The 15915-nt window shown below is 34.6% G+C and overlaps 1 long non-coding RNA gene across 1 annotated transcript; it reads right to left on the bottom strand.

The window, feature by feature from the left end:
* Positions 1 to 11: 11 nt before the first annotated feature.
* LOC133799808 (uncharacterized) lies at positions 12 to 4085 on the bottom strand. The gene is made up of 2 exons (XR_009876430.1): positions 3460 to 4085; positions 12 to 1984 (listed from the first exon to the last, which is right to left on the bottom strand). It is a non-coding gene; the product is annotated as an uncharacterized LOC133799808 (long non-coding RNA).
* Between the last annotated feature and the right edge of the window lie 11830 nt (positions 4086 to 15915).

Here is a 15915-nt window from a genome sequence, read left to right as displayed (position 1 = left end):
AGCATAGGATTATGTTAATCCAATATCATAGTACTATGCAAAATAAAATCCCTCAACTAGGGTTCCGCTATAACCTTTCACTAAGGGGTGGCAACAAGTTTAGTAATTACGGTGATACCACACCCTCAAGACCGCAATGGTCAAAACGTTATTTCGTGCCAATGCTAAGGTCTATGATAATCTCAGGAGCACCTATTTACATAAACCCTAACTGGGAACTTTTACCTTCCTACCCCACTACTATTAATTTCGTGACTATCACATGACTATAATCTCCCTTAAAGAGCCTTTAGCTATTCTATAACATATTCTGTATAAAGGCTCGGGAATCAACACTCTAACCAACATACAAAATGTTAGCAGTGTACACAAATCCTGAGGCTAAAGAAAGAGACACCTAAATTAGGTCACAAGGCTAACTGGACAACGATAAACTATGTGTACTCTTTAGCATGTTAAGACTGGTCATGGAGTATGATCAAACTCTTACAAGTCCTTGACACAATTTCCTAAATTGGGTTTACTAATCACATCATTTGACTGATCACCTCTATTGAACAAAAATTTGAGTATTGAATTCAAATCGTTCATGACTTGCACCAAGTCTAATATTACAGCAGCCGTTCAACTCACAGAGATAATAACTAATAATATTATCAACCTGCACGCAGAAAATTCTAGAACAAGTAGATATAAGATATAAATGCATAACACCATTATACAATGGCTACAAAAATCACTGAAGATTTATAAAATTATAAAGAGGTATTCGGGCACCTCTTAGATCACAACTACTAAAATCACGAGTTATTTTCTACTTGTTTAAATCATTTCATTGGCCGACCATGCTTCCCCTACCCCGGTCACCAGCTCGAGTGCTAGTATTACCTAGAAATCATTGGATTTACAACAGCGTGGTCCTAGTACACACACTGGATTTCACAATAACACAACAATTAAATCATCCTGGTAACTAGCCGGATTCACATTTCCATAAAAAATTCACACACCAACCGGACTCCCCCCGCCCTCTGAGTACCTTGGTTACGAATCAATAGACATTCGACCATGCTTCCCCTACCCCGGTCATCAGTCCATAGTCAATCGACCGTGCTTCCCCCTACCCTGACCATCAGTTCATAGCCAATCAACTGTGCTTCCCCCTAACCCGGTCTTCAGCTCGAATAGTCAATCAACCGTGCTTCCCTCTACCTCGACCATCAGTTCATAGCCAATCGACTGTGCTTCCTCCTACCTCGGTCATCAACTCGAATAGTCAATCAGCTGTGCTTCCCCCTACTCTGGCCATCAGTCCACAGCCAATCGACTGTGCTTCCCCTACCCCAGTCATCAGCTTGAGTACAAGTATTGCCTAGTAATCAATGGATTTCATTGAAACATTTTGTACACTTATTAGTACCCCTAGCCATTACTAATTCAGCCCTTAATCAATCTAGTGTAAATAACTAGAACAAACAATACACTAGCATGTTTCATGTTGCAGCCAACAAAGTCAAGATTAACTTACAACACAACAATTTACAAAGTTCTCCCTAGTCATACCAACTGCAGAGCATCGAGAGACGCAAAACTCATTCATCAAAAAAGTACCCATAGATATAAAATCAAACCATGCTTGCATAATCATAAAGTTTGTCATTCTTAATTACATAGACAAAGCAACTACAAGTACAAAATCAATTATATTAAAAATTTCCTAAAAAAGCACTTGCATTCACATATCACTCTTTCTCAATTATTGAAACACCTCATACCACATAACCAGGAAACACGTACATGTTCATAGAGTTTGCGTCTTAATAATATCTAAGAGTACATAAGTCATGCAGTTTATATACATCCATTTAATCAACATATGAGCAAGTAAAACATGTATGGTGAGATTTACTTATCTCAGGTCCGTAGATATATAAGATTGCTCAGCAAGAGCAATCAACCAAGATTTTTCCCATAGTCTTTAATCCTATCAAAGGATCGTAATTGAGTTAATCACTAACCCACCAAATTATTCACTTTTAAAAAAAATCTAGTGCATACTAAGGGTGACAAAATTAACAAAATGATAATATTAGTTATCATTTAATAATGACCCTAACTTCAAAGTCTAACCATTTAATAAATAATACAATCACATAAAACTTTATTATTATTAGTATTGACCCAAGTTATACTAATATTCATATTGATAAAACAATAATACAACAACTCACGTAAAATATCAAAGCAGTATAAGTATAGCTGATTTAAAACAGAGTCCATAATTATGGATAATTTCTCTAGGCCCATAACCTATTAACTTAATTCAAGTGGTTAGAACAAATAGCTTGAATCTCAAACTTCTAAGCCTTGAATTGATTTTCTTGGAAACCTTTAATTTATTCTTTCAAAAAAATACATAATGAACCACAATAGATTATTCTTTCAACTAGAAACTCTTGGTTTTATTATAAAAATTTGAGTAATCAATTAAGTTGTGATAATAATATCGTTCATTGGTTTCCTTTATAGAAATTATTGTCATTAAAATGGTCCAAGATCATAAGTTTGAAAATACTGGAATTAAACAATTTTAAGTCCATTTGCCTCTTTCTTTTCAATCCTCCCAAAATCGGGAGTTATCCATTTTCCTTTTTATAACAATTCAAATTTCATTATAAAAATCACATTGATATAATCATAATAAAACATTATTTACACACAAGAAATCCTTACTAATATAATTATTAATAACAATAATTATACTCAAAATGGTAAGCTTCCTTCACACAAAATCCATCTAGACGCTATTTTATTTTCAATTGAATAATTGTTCTTCATAATTTTCCTTTAAGGATCTAGATGATTTCCCGTTAAAGTGCTCGGGTCCTTAAATCAACAATTTTGGGAATTAAATGTGTATTAAGTCATAACTTATGGTAGTTAGAAATATAAATTCCTTTTAATAAAATAACGACCTTATTATGAAAATTGTCATTAATTTTAAAATCATGGATTGCCTAGGGTATTAACTTGACACTATCATGAAAGCCTACAATACTATGCTGCCTACAATACTTCTTAATAGAGAACTACTTTAGCCTTGAGCAATATTAGAATACAACTTAAAATCCATATTCATAATTTGCTAACCTTCAGAAATCACTATCCTAATCAATTCTAAAACAACATTTGATTTATAAAATTTGCTTAGCACGAGTCCATACATTTTTAGAAAATGGGCAGCATAACTACTGCAAATCGGGCATCCCCAAATTTTAAAAAATCTCTAAGCAAGGCATATAACAGTTCCAAAGCAGTCCAATAAAATCACCGTTCAACTCAGTATACTAATTAACTCTTAAAATATACTATGACCAAACACAATTGCGTTGTAGTTTCCTAACTCGCAATTAATTTCAAAACTAAAAAACAATTATAATCTGATTTAGGAATTTATACCACAGCGCTCTGGATAGTGCAAAGAGGTTGAGGATGATGTTGGGAGCTCGAGACAAACCTTGAAACACCCAGAAGTGGTTGCTGGCCGAGACCCTCACCGAAGCTCCGGCGACGACGGCGGCAGCACCACCCCATGGTGGTGGTTCGGGAAAACAGTGGCTGGGCTTCGAAGCCTAAGGCTTGGGGAACATCAGGGTGGTAGCGATTTCTCTTAAGTCCGACCGTGTTTGGATTGGAGCCAAAACCTCTTGGAAATCCATGGATTTTTGGCGAACACAAAAACTGAAATCCGGTGACAGTTGAGTCCGATCTCCATATGGGTTTTGAAGCCCAAAGATCTATTGTAATGGTTTGGCTTGTGGAGGCTTGAGGCAGTCGGAATCTCGCTGGAAAGTGCAAGAGGCGGACGACTTCGAATCATTGGTTGACAGCCCTGGGAGGTGCGTACGGTGGTGAGCTCGCGGGGGTCGACGTTTTGAGGGCCGACGGTTAGACTGAGCTAGCGCATGTCCAACTCCGGCGATGGGACGACGACCGTTCGGGCTTGGTAGAGGCAACGCAGTACTGAGTAAGAGAGAGCTTAGGGAAGAGAGAGGGAGAAGAGGGAAAGAGAAAAGGCTGTAGGGTTTCAGATTTTCTTTTTATCGTAAAAAATTTCTTATTTATTTAATTAAAACAATCTAATTTTTAATATATTAATTTATTTTAATTATCAAAATTTCTTTTTATTTAAATTAAAAACATCTTGATATTTATTTCTAATAAAAATATACCAATGGGGTGATCAAAATAATCTCGTAATTTACAACATAAGTCTTTAATTCTTGATAAATCTCATTATCAATTTAGAGATTTTTTTTCCAATAATTAATAATAATACAAATAAAAAATAAAACTATTTAAAATCCAATTATTTTGCATTTCTAAACTTTAATACAAATTATTATTTATTCTAATGAATATTACGTAATTTGGGACATAAAACTCAATTTATTAGCCCAGTATATAATTAAATCAATACTGATTTTAATTTTCATAATTTTCCAATTAAATCACCTTTTTAAATAAATATTATTTTTCTCTTAAAATTCTCAAGGTAGAATTTGCGGGATGTTACATCTATGTTGCAAATTATTAATTTGTAATTTTTTTATGAATATATTTATAAAATATATTAAATTATATTAAAAAATATAAAAAAATTTCGTACTTGATTATAAAAATTGTATTAGATGAGACAACAATTTTTGTAGAAATGTCATCTCTTGTTAAAAGTAGACATGCTACAACAGTCTCACCAGAACTATCGTCTCATGTAAGTTTGAATTTGCATGACACAACAATTCAGTGACTATTGTTGTAACATGTCTATTTTTGACACGAGGCAATGGTTTTACGAAAACTGTTGTCTCTCGTTTGTTGCCTAAGTACAATTTTGTAGTAGCGGTTGCATGCATAAGATTATACAACTTAGTGGAACTCTGGATTCCAAGCTAACAACAAACCTTACCACCATGCATGCATAAAACATACATCATAAACACAATATTACAGGCCAAATGAAGAACATGACACACTCATACAAAACAGACTTCCTATGCTTGTACAAAGCATAAACCAAAGTTCACTAGAGTTTTACCTTAGTTGCTCTAGTTTTTGGTTGTGTGTGCTCCTCCTAGGTTTCAGGCCTCACCATTATCCTTTAATACCTTCAAACCTCTCCCAAAACATCACCAAGTTAGATCATAACCCAAGAAAACAAAAGGAAACAATAGAAGAAATGGACATCTTGAAACTAGAGGGTTACCTCCTTGATGATCAAGGTTGCATGCAAGCTTACTAAGTGAGCTTGAGAGAATTTTGGCTGTCTTGAGCTTCTAGACCCTAGAACCATTGTTAAAATTGGTTAAAACTCCGAGATCATAATGCATAAATAGAGCCCTAGGCTTCGGCATAGAGAAGAACACAAAGAAAGGGTATAATAACTCACCATGAAACTTGGTTTCTCAAGCTTCCATGGAGGTTTCCTTGAGAAAACAAGAGAGAGAGAGAGCAACGAAATTGAGAGGGAGAGAGAGATCAGAGTGCTCTGAATTTTTCAAAGTTTGATTGAAAGAAATGAGAGAGAGAGAGAGAGAGAGAGAGGGGGGGGGGGGGGGGGGTAGGGTGGTTGCCAAGTGAGAGGGTGAGTGATGTGATGTGGGTTGGGGTGGAGTCGCTTCCTAAGCTCAACAAGTGTCACATGACATTATATAGAGTTGACCACAACATGTGATTAGCCTAATACACTCAGCCACTTCCTAATGATCCCTCAATTTCCCATTTTGATTTAAATAATTAACTTAAAATTTTAAAATTATAGTGCATTATCAGATTTTGGCATGAGTGCCTTTTGAAATATGCCTAAAAGTCCACGTAAGGGGTGGTTGAGCCCAAAAATAAGGCCCAAGGGTGGTATAAACCTAAAACCCATTAAACATGATAAAAATGTAAATATAGCCATCCAAAATGTCATCAAAGTCCCCTTATGGCATTTGTGGAAATCATTTTAATTTGTTTACAAGAATAAGGCAAAATAAACATTTTCTCTCAAATTACATATTAGGATTCTTTTATAAGAATTTTCATTTAAAATTCTCTCATAGTATTCTTAATATTCCTATGCCCAAAGTAAATGTTTTCTCCATAATTATTTATTTTCCAATATTTATTATTCGAGATTTTATCAGTGTAAGGTTTTTGTTTCGGTCCGGGACCGAAATTACTAGTTTGACCGAAAGCCAATTAAATTCATAATAATGTCACAACTTAATTTGAACTTTGATTTTCAAATTTTATTACAACCCTAGTATGATATATATTATAAATAATAAAATCCCGATCCAAAGTGCAATTATCACGTACCCAAAACGCGGGGCGTTAAACAAGTGACCCCTTTAAATAGTATAGGAACCCTCATTAGGCTCAATGAATGAGTTTAAAGCATTTGTTTTAAATTTTGGAGCCATAAACACATCAATGTACAAACTCGTAGGGATGGCCTAGACGACTGCACCTAGGTGATGCGTTGCCTGTGTAGTCCTTCATGAGACCAGCGATGCATCGCCCCCTAGAGGCGACGCAACACAGATCCCACTGACTTGGCGGTCCAAAAATTATCTCAAAACATCCATAAATTCTCTCAAACTTTTTTAATACTCTTATATACTCCAAAGAAACACTTTGAACCCAAAAAGATGATTGATAAAATGCCTATACCAAAAGACAACTCTCACATGTTGACTTTAGTGAAACCGTTATAGTTTTTGCACCTCTTCGTGCCTAACCAATTTCACTATGTATGTAACCAATCATAACAATCATCCACTTGATTAAATACATCCTCAATCCTCTAGTTAAATGATAAAGTGTATAAAATAAAGTACTTTTTGGGTTTAAACTTTATCTCAGTGAAAAAACTACAAATTTTCTACTGAAATGTTAAGGTATTCTTAAAAGATTGAACCCAACATTTCTAGTGATAAAAACTGGTAATGTCTCACACAACTCTACCTTATTACTCATGTATTTCCCATTTTTTCGTAGTAGCACTTTTATGGTCTTGTGCTTATCCATTCATGAACCATCTGGAGAGAAAAATCCTACTCTCTTGAGAGCGACACCACCTCTAGGTTCACATATGTGAAATTCTTACAACATCTTTGCTACCCTTAGAGATGCTTGTTGCTCTTCGACTATATTTCATTAAAAGCTTATGGCTTAACCCTCATGCTTGGTATCAACCAACATTAACTCATCCTAAATGGACTTTTAAGTCATTAATGTTGTAACTATTCCCTTATCAATAACTTGTTCTTATCCATTGAACTTTACACTTGATATATAAAAGTTTTGAGTTGGGTTGCCATCATTGGGGATCAAGGAGTATTAGTCCCATCCCTCTATTTGTAGAACTCACCAAATCTCTCCCAAGAGGTTTGGTAAATGGATCTGCCAAGTTCTCACAAGATTTGACATACGAAATTGATATGACACTCTTATCAATCAATTCCCTCACATAGTCATGTCTTAGACTTATATGTGTCGACTTCCCATTGTATATTTTATTGTAAGGTCTAATAAAAGTGGCTTGATTATCATAATGTATTGAAATTTTTGATACATCAACCGTGGTTTTCGGTATCTCCAACATGAGATCTCTTAGCCACTCGTCCTCTTTGCCAGTTTCCACTATAGCTACAAACTCAGACTCCATGGTTGAGTGACAGACACATGTTTGTTTCTTAGATCCATAAGAAACGACATCCCCACCAAGGGTGAATAATGAACTAATTGTGGAGAGATTATATCCTACACCGAATATCCAACTTTCGTCGGAATACATCTTAGGAAACTTAGAATATTGGAGGCATAACTCTTTGGTCCTCTTAAGGTTTCCAAATAATCTTTCCACGACCTTCCAATGTTTGATAGTTGGATTGCTCGTAAACCTACTAAGTTTACTAACCGCAAATTCAATATCTGCTCCAGTACAATGTGTGGCATACATTAAACTTCCAATTTCTCTTACATACTCTAGTTGAGCCACCGCTCTTCCTTCATTCTTTTCAAGCTTTAGACTTGAATCAAAGGGTGTGTTTGCCTCTTTGACATTAAGATTACCAAACTTGTCAATCATCTTCTCAATATAATGAGCTTGACCTAAGGTATATCCATCCACATTTCTTCTAACCTTGATACCTAGTATGGTATCGACCTCTTCGAGGTCTTTCATTTTGAATGTGGATGATAGAAACCTCTTCGTTTCTAATATGACTTTCATGTCATTACTTAATATCAACATATAAACACACGAAGATGATATAGTTATCACAAGTGTTATAATATAAGCACTTTTCCACATTGTTGTGTCTAAACCCATCCGAAATAATGGCTTCATTAAATTTATCACTCCATTGCTTTGGTGCTTGTTTTAAACCATATAATGATTTAAAAAGCTTACACAACTTATGTTCATTTCCTCTTAGAACAAATCCTTCCGGTTGTTCCATGTAAACTTCCTCATCGAGGTTACTATTTATTTAGGAATGTCGTTTTGACATCCACTTGATCAACATATATGTTGTGTATTGATGATAAGGAAAACAACAATCTTATTGATGTTGTCCTTGCTACCAGTGCATAGGTATAAAAATAATATTTGCATTCCTTTTGTCTAAACCATTTGGCCACCAACCTTGCCTTGAAGACTTGAGTGGTCCCATTAGTGTGATATTTTCTTCGAAATACCCACTTACTACCTATTGGCTTTGATCCTTGTGGTAGATCAACAATCTCCCAAGTGTGGTTAGACATAATGAAACCCATCTCATCATTTATTTCCCTTTTCCAAAAGGTAGATTCCTTTGAGGACATAGCTTCTTGGAAAGTTGTAGGATCATACTCCACTTGAAGTACCGTTGGATACTTCAAAGTGTCTCCCTTCTAATTTCCCTCTACTAAGTAAAGAGTCTCCACTTGAGAGGTTTCATTTTGTGATCCACTCTCTTTAAGCCTTTGACTTCTTCTAGGAAATTTCAGTTGCTCTACAACCCTTGAAGGAAACTCCTCTTGAGTTCCTTCTAGTAAGATCGCTCCTTGAGGCTTATTGTCACTACACAATCGATTCTCAAAGAACTCAACTTCTCTTGATTCAATTATCACATTAGACTCCATGTCTAATAGCCTAAGGCCTTGCTATTTGAGGCATAACCTACAAATTCACATCTGAGGGCCCTTGGACCCAACTTAGTCCCTTTAGGCTTCGTGCTCTTGCAATAGGCAAGGCAACCCCACACTTTGAGATACCTTCGGTTGGGTCTCTTTCTTTTCCATATCTCATATGGTGAAATTCGATTCTTCTTTAGAGGAATTCAGTTTATAGAATATGACAAGCAGATAGCAAAGCATTTATCATTTCAACATATGTTCTATTCTTTCTTTCCGCTATACCATTTTGTTGGGGTGTATAAGGGGTTGTACACTCATGTATTATACCATGCATTTCACAAAACATATTGAATTCATTAGAAAAATATTCACCGCCCCTATCACTTCTAATTACTTTTATTTTCTTTTCCAATTGATTTTCAACTTCAGCTTTATAGATTTTAAACATGCTAAGGGTCTCATCCTTATTCTTAAGCAAGCACACATATGTGAATCTTGAACAATCATCAATAAAGGTTTTCACATAAATCACTATGTATCAAATCTAACAATTTAGTTTCTCTTTCAACACTTGGATAAGGTTTATTTACCATCTTAGATTTAAAATACAACTCACATTTATCATGCTCAACATCATTGCATACAATTAAAACACATTTGATAACTCTTTTAAATGTACTATATCCTATATGAGCAAGTCTATTATGCCACAAAATAATAGAATCAAAGCCAAGCATATAAGAGGAAGATGTGCATGCTTATTATCAAAGCATGAGTATTTGGTACACAATTTTATCATTCCATCATACACATACCCTTTCCCCAAAAAGTAGTTTCCCTTGGACAAGATTAGCTTGTCGGACTCAAACACAACTTTGATGCCTAGTTTGTTCATCAAGTGCCCACTCACAAGATTCCTACTCATATCCAGAACATACAACACATCGGTCAAAAGAACCTTCTTTCCGGATGTATACTAACATCTTCGATCTATGCTCATTTCCCATTTGGATCTCATGGGCATCATTTGACTCTTCAAAGGTTTTGAAGACCTCTCTATCATAAGTTACATGAATGGTGTCACAAGTGCATATCACCATCCTTGCACTTTGCCTTGAATGAAATTCACCTCACTCAAGGTAGCAACCAACTCCTCTTCGTTTGTGTTAACCTTGGATCCATGGTTGTTGGACTTTCAGAACTTGCTTTCTCTAGCCATGTGACCACTTTTGCCACAAACAAAATAAGGGCCTCTCACACCCTTGAATTTCCCTTCATTCTTCTTAGGGGCTAGATATGTATCCTTCTTCGATTGGGGTTTCTTGTGTGCCTTCCCTTTGGATTGAGAGGATTTCTCTATGTCGTTAGCCTTGGATGTCCCAAAATTGGAATCTTCCATACACTTGTCTCTAGAACGAGATTCATTTTCAATCCTAAGGTGCTTTAGGATCTCATCCAAAGATATCTCCTCATTCTTATGGAGAATCTTCTTTCTATAGCCCTTCCAAGATGGATGCAACTGGGCTATGATCCCACCCACAATGAAGGATTCCATAAATGTTATCTTTAGAGTAGATAACTTATTCACAATAACTTGCAGCTCATGTACTTGGGGGAGTAAGGTTTTTCTATCAGAGAATTTAAATTCCATGTATTAAGTTATAAGGAATTTCTTAGTACCTTATTCTTCGGTTTTGTACTTCTTCTCAGGGCCATCCCGTATCTCCTTTGTAAATGTTGTATTGGTGTAGAGATCAGAATGTGGCCTCTACATGTAAGCTCATCTTCTTCCATTTTCTTCCTTTCATTGATCACTTCTTGAGTATCATCATCCTTTGGAGCATCCAAAGTCTTCAAATCTTTGTCAAGGATGTAGTGAACATTTAATGTTGTGAGGAGGAATTTGATTTTGTCTTGCCATCGGACAAAGTTTGAGCCATCGACTCTATCTAGTCTCACTAGATCTTGAGACATGAACTTGAGGGATGAGATTGAGGAGCTTTCTTCCATAGTCTTGGATAGTAGATAAACCTTAGAGATAGAAAATCTTTGATACAAAACTTAGGTTTGGGGTTAGAGATTTTTTTATTGTTGGGGATTAGGCTATATAAACTAAGTTTTGTATATTACAACTCAAGAAAATAAACAAGAATAATCTATACTCTAATGGGGGGAATAACACAAATAAACAAATGATAGAATTGACCTTTGGTGTTGAAGAACCTTGATACAAAAAATCACAACTCTATGATTTTATGTGAAACACAAAATGGAACCAAGGCTTGACACAAATGAAGATTTGTTGTCCAAAAATCTCTATTCCTTGCCTCATCCTTGAGATTGCTTGAAGCTACTACTTTAGAATGAGAGTGGGATTCACAATCCTTGAATCTTCATACAAGTCAAGCTTTCTTGATGAAAATCTTGGAGAAAACTAGTAATCTTGAGAGCTAGAGAGAGAAAAAGGTTTTAGAGAGAGAGAGAGAGGTGAGTGATCAATTCACCAAAAACTCAAGTGACCAAACAATGAGATTAAAACATTTGTTTTAAATTGTGGAGCCAAAAACACGTTACTTTACGGACTCATAAGGATGGCCCAGGCGACACGTCGCCTACACCAAGGCGATGCTTCACCTGTGTAGTCCTTCATGGTACCAGCAACGCATCGACTCCTAGAGGTGATGCAACGTAGATCCAACAGAGTTAGCTCTCCAAAACCTATCTCAAAACATCCCTAAATGCTCCCAAACTTTTGGGTACTCTTATATAATCCAAAGAAAACTTTAGATCCAAAAAGATGATTTATAAATGCCTACACCAAAAGTCAACTCTCACACGTTGACTTTAATGAAACTGTTATGGTTTTTGCACATATTTGTGCCTAACCAAATTCACTATGTATTTAACCAATCATAACAGTTGTCTCTAGAATGAGAGTCCACTTTCATCCTTAGTGTAACGCCCTGCGTTTCAAGTACCTTTAAACGACTCGGGTCAGGATTGTTTTCCCCAAGTTAAGAATATTATTTTAATAATATTATATTTGTTTGGAATTTATTTCCATGGTTATTGCTAGCCAAATTATGAATTGTGTGATTAAAAGTCAAGATAAGACTTTCAGTCTTGGACCGACACAAAAACCCCTAATCGGGTACAAATCTCAGAAAATAAAATGATAAAATACTGCAAATATATTTTGGGCATAAAATAAATTCATAAAAATTTAAAGTTTGGTCAAAAACAATAAACCTAAAAAGAAATGGAAATTTTAGGGCATTTTGTGTTAAATGCTTAAATTTTTGCCTAATTGTGGAATTTTATTCCATAAATGGACCTTAGGTTAAATTGTATTGTGTGATTAATTAATTTAAATGTGAGAGACATTTAGTTTAATTATTATGTGTTTTTTTAAAAAAAAAAACTTTATAAGAGTGAAAAAGGTTATAGAAAATTGATTTAAGCTTGTAATCACATCTAATTAATGTTAATGACACAAAGTGACATAAAGTAAAAACACTCAAGTGTTTTAGATATTTTTGTAGAGTTTTCTATGCTCTTCCATCCTCCCAACTGACCCTCTCCTCTCATCCCTCACTCTCATCTTGTTCAAAAAATTTCTCTCAAGTTTTCTCACCATATTCAACTACCAAAAACACTAAGAAACCCTGGAAGCTTAAGCCTTGATCTTGGAAGTTTCCCTAAGGTAAAAGTTTAAAACTTGACTTTTATAAAGTTTATTAACCATATATATTTCAATAACTAACTATATATATTTTTGGGGAGTTGGTTTGAGGTTTTGAAAGAGTTTTGAAGGTTCTAAAGCTAGTAGAAACATCAAAACTTACATCAAGAACAACAAGAGGTAAAAAGTTTACATTTTATGGTTGTTTTTGTACGGTTTTTATTTTTAAGCATTATTTTGTGTATTTAATTCTTAAAGATTCTTTTTGGTGATGTAATAAGGCTATGGTAGTTGGTAGATAATATTTATGATGCCCTTATGTTGATTGTGAAAATAGACCCAAAATCCCTTAGGGTTTTGTTGGAAACCCTAAAACCAAAAAAACAAAACCCTAAAACCAAAAAAAAAGGTTTTTGAGCCTTGACTTCCAAGGGGTCAAGCATAAAATATATATAACTAATTTTTTTCAAATAAATTGTTCTGTGATTTTTTTGAGATGGTGTCCATGAATTTGAGCTTTTGAAAGACTCAAAAACATTTAGAAATGAGTGAGTTATGCTATTTCGAAGTTTAGATAAAAAAACTGTTTTTTTGTATTCTTAATTTCGGGACCAAGTTTGGAGAGACACTGTATAGGGAAAATGAATCCATTTTTTTGCTAAAATTTGGTGGAGATGTTTTTGTCATACCCTAGTATGCCTCTGTAAAATTTGGTAACAAAATACTGAAGGATTTGAGAGTTATTAAGTGCCAAAGTTTGGAAAAAACAAAGACTTGAAAACAAGGTCATTTTTACCTCAATGTTTGAAAAATGTTTTCACCAATAAAAAATGCTTCTTTTGACCTAATATTTTACAGAGACCTAACTAACATACCAAACATTGAATTGGAAAATTTTGGTAACAATTGGGTAAACAAATTTCAAGTTATTACCTAACAAAGTATGTAGTTAAAAATGTAAAAAATGAAGTTTTCACACTTAGTGAGAATTATTTTTATTCTTTCTAAAAATAAAAGATTTAATTTATTAATAAATTTAATAAATTAAAATAGGGTTTAAAACTCTATATTTTTAGAAAATAATTAAGTAAATTATTTTTAGTAAGTAAGCTTGATTAATTGACTTTGGAGAATTAACTAGTCAAGATAAGCAATTTTAACGGTTTTTCCTAATTAAGTTAAAATTAGGCTATTTTCTTAAAACAATTTTTAGAGATTAAAACCTTATGAAATATAAAAGGAAAGTTTAGAAATTATTTTCTTGAAAAATAATTGAGAAATTTAATTAGTATTTTCTGGATATAATCCTGGCTAAAATCTTCTATATATTTAACCGACTTGTTGAAAGTACGGGTTAATAGCGAAACTTTTAAAGAATAAGATTTTTAGCGGATTATGGGAAATACTATTGCGATACTCGAGCCTAGGTATCGAGACCATAGGACAGCTCTCCCCGAGACTTAGGGTTTATTCTCAAATTTTTGCATTTGAATTTCTTGAATGGGTTTAAAACCAAATAAGGATCTTTAATCTTTACAAATGATTTTGAAAATGACCAAACTGCCCAAAATAATAATAATAATAATAATAATAATAATAAATTGTGAGTGTCATAATTAATTTGAGTATATTGTATGGATAATTACAGTATTGGCTAAGCATAACTGGACTGTATGTTGGAGGGTGAAATCCTACTAAGAGCTAAGGACTCCAAGTAAGTCAACTTCTATTGTGTGGCTACAACATGAAACGATTAGTGTAATGTATGTTAGTATAGAGACACATGCACTTGTATACACTCCTGTAGAAAGTTTACATAGAGACGTTATCTAGTAGGTGTTGATTCAGAAAATATGACTAGTAGATATCTGTCGTATCCTAGATGACTGATCCCCGTCACACTGCTTGTTTGATTTTATTATGTCTGGTTCACTACCACAACAAGTGGCCAAGAGGTGAGGATTGCTGGTTTGCCAAAATGAATGGGACCTAGGGGCCCTCATGCTTACATAATCATTGAACAGTTAAAACCTGAGCAAGCGCTCTGATAAGTTATTCCCGGATAGTAGTCGTGAATATTGGCCATTCAGTGAGAGTGCCAAGTGATACTAGGGGTTGCCAAGTTTGAGTGAGGTTGAGCACCCTAGGGCCAACTGCTCGCTAGCACCACTAATTAACATAGGAGTCTCTGTAAACCCGTGTAACTTTGATTACACTCTCGAATAGTAGCAATGTCCTAGGTAACTTGATGGTTACCCTTGTGAGGGATTTACTTTTGGATAAGTAGTGATGCCCTCAATAACTCGATAGTTACCCTTGATGGGGATTTTTATTGGCTAGATCTTAGTGTTAAAACTTGATTCTCCTCTATTTATTAGTAAATATGTTGGAAGGCGTGGTACGCCCGAATTGTCAAAATTTATCGAGCGTTGGTCTCGAATTATATTGTGATATATTATATATGTTTGCTCTGGGATTTTCTGAGTCCAGGGATTAATCTGTTTATCTGAAATAGTTTGCAATTGGTTATCAGGCATAACCATAAGTTTTCCAGAACGCTTTTGCGTTCTTGAAATTGATTGCTTAGGGTCTGGATGGATCCAGAACCCTAATTTTGTTGAGCTATTATTATCATTGATCAGTGACCACTTGTCTTCTCTTCATACTTTTATTTTAGAGTTGAACTTACTAAGCGTTTTTTACTTACCTATTTGTTCCCTGTTGTAGGAAAGAACAAGGGCAAAGCAGAGCAGTGAGCGCTGGAGTCTACTTTGTGGATGTACATGATGACCGACCTTTTGGGAAGCTAATTTGTTTTTGGGATTGTTGTTTTATTTTCATAAACAAGGCTCAGTTTACTTTTCATAAACTACGTTTGTATTAAATATTAAGTATGACCATACGACTTTAAAAAGCTTTTTGTATACGGGTTTTTGAGACATTTCATTAAATGAAAACATTTATATTTCCGCATTATCGAGTCCTAAAAATCTTGGACGTTACACTTAGGTGCTTAAGGTTTTCTTCCAAAGATATCTTCTCATTCTTATGGAGAATCTTCTTCC

Source organism: Humulus lupulus, chromosome 1 (genome assembly GCF_963169125.1).
Source record: "Humulus lupulus chromosome 1, drHumLupu1.1, whole genome shotgun sequence".
In the NCBI taxonomy this organism is placed as follows: Eukaryota; Viridiplantae; Streptophyta; class Magnoliopsida; order Rosales; family Cannabaceae; genus Humulus; species Humulus lupulus.
Note: the sequence above shows the minus strand (reverse complement) of the source record. Positions and strands in the feature narration are given on the sequence as shown.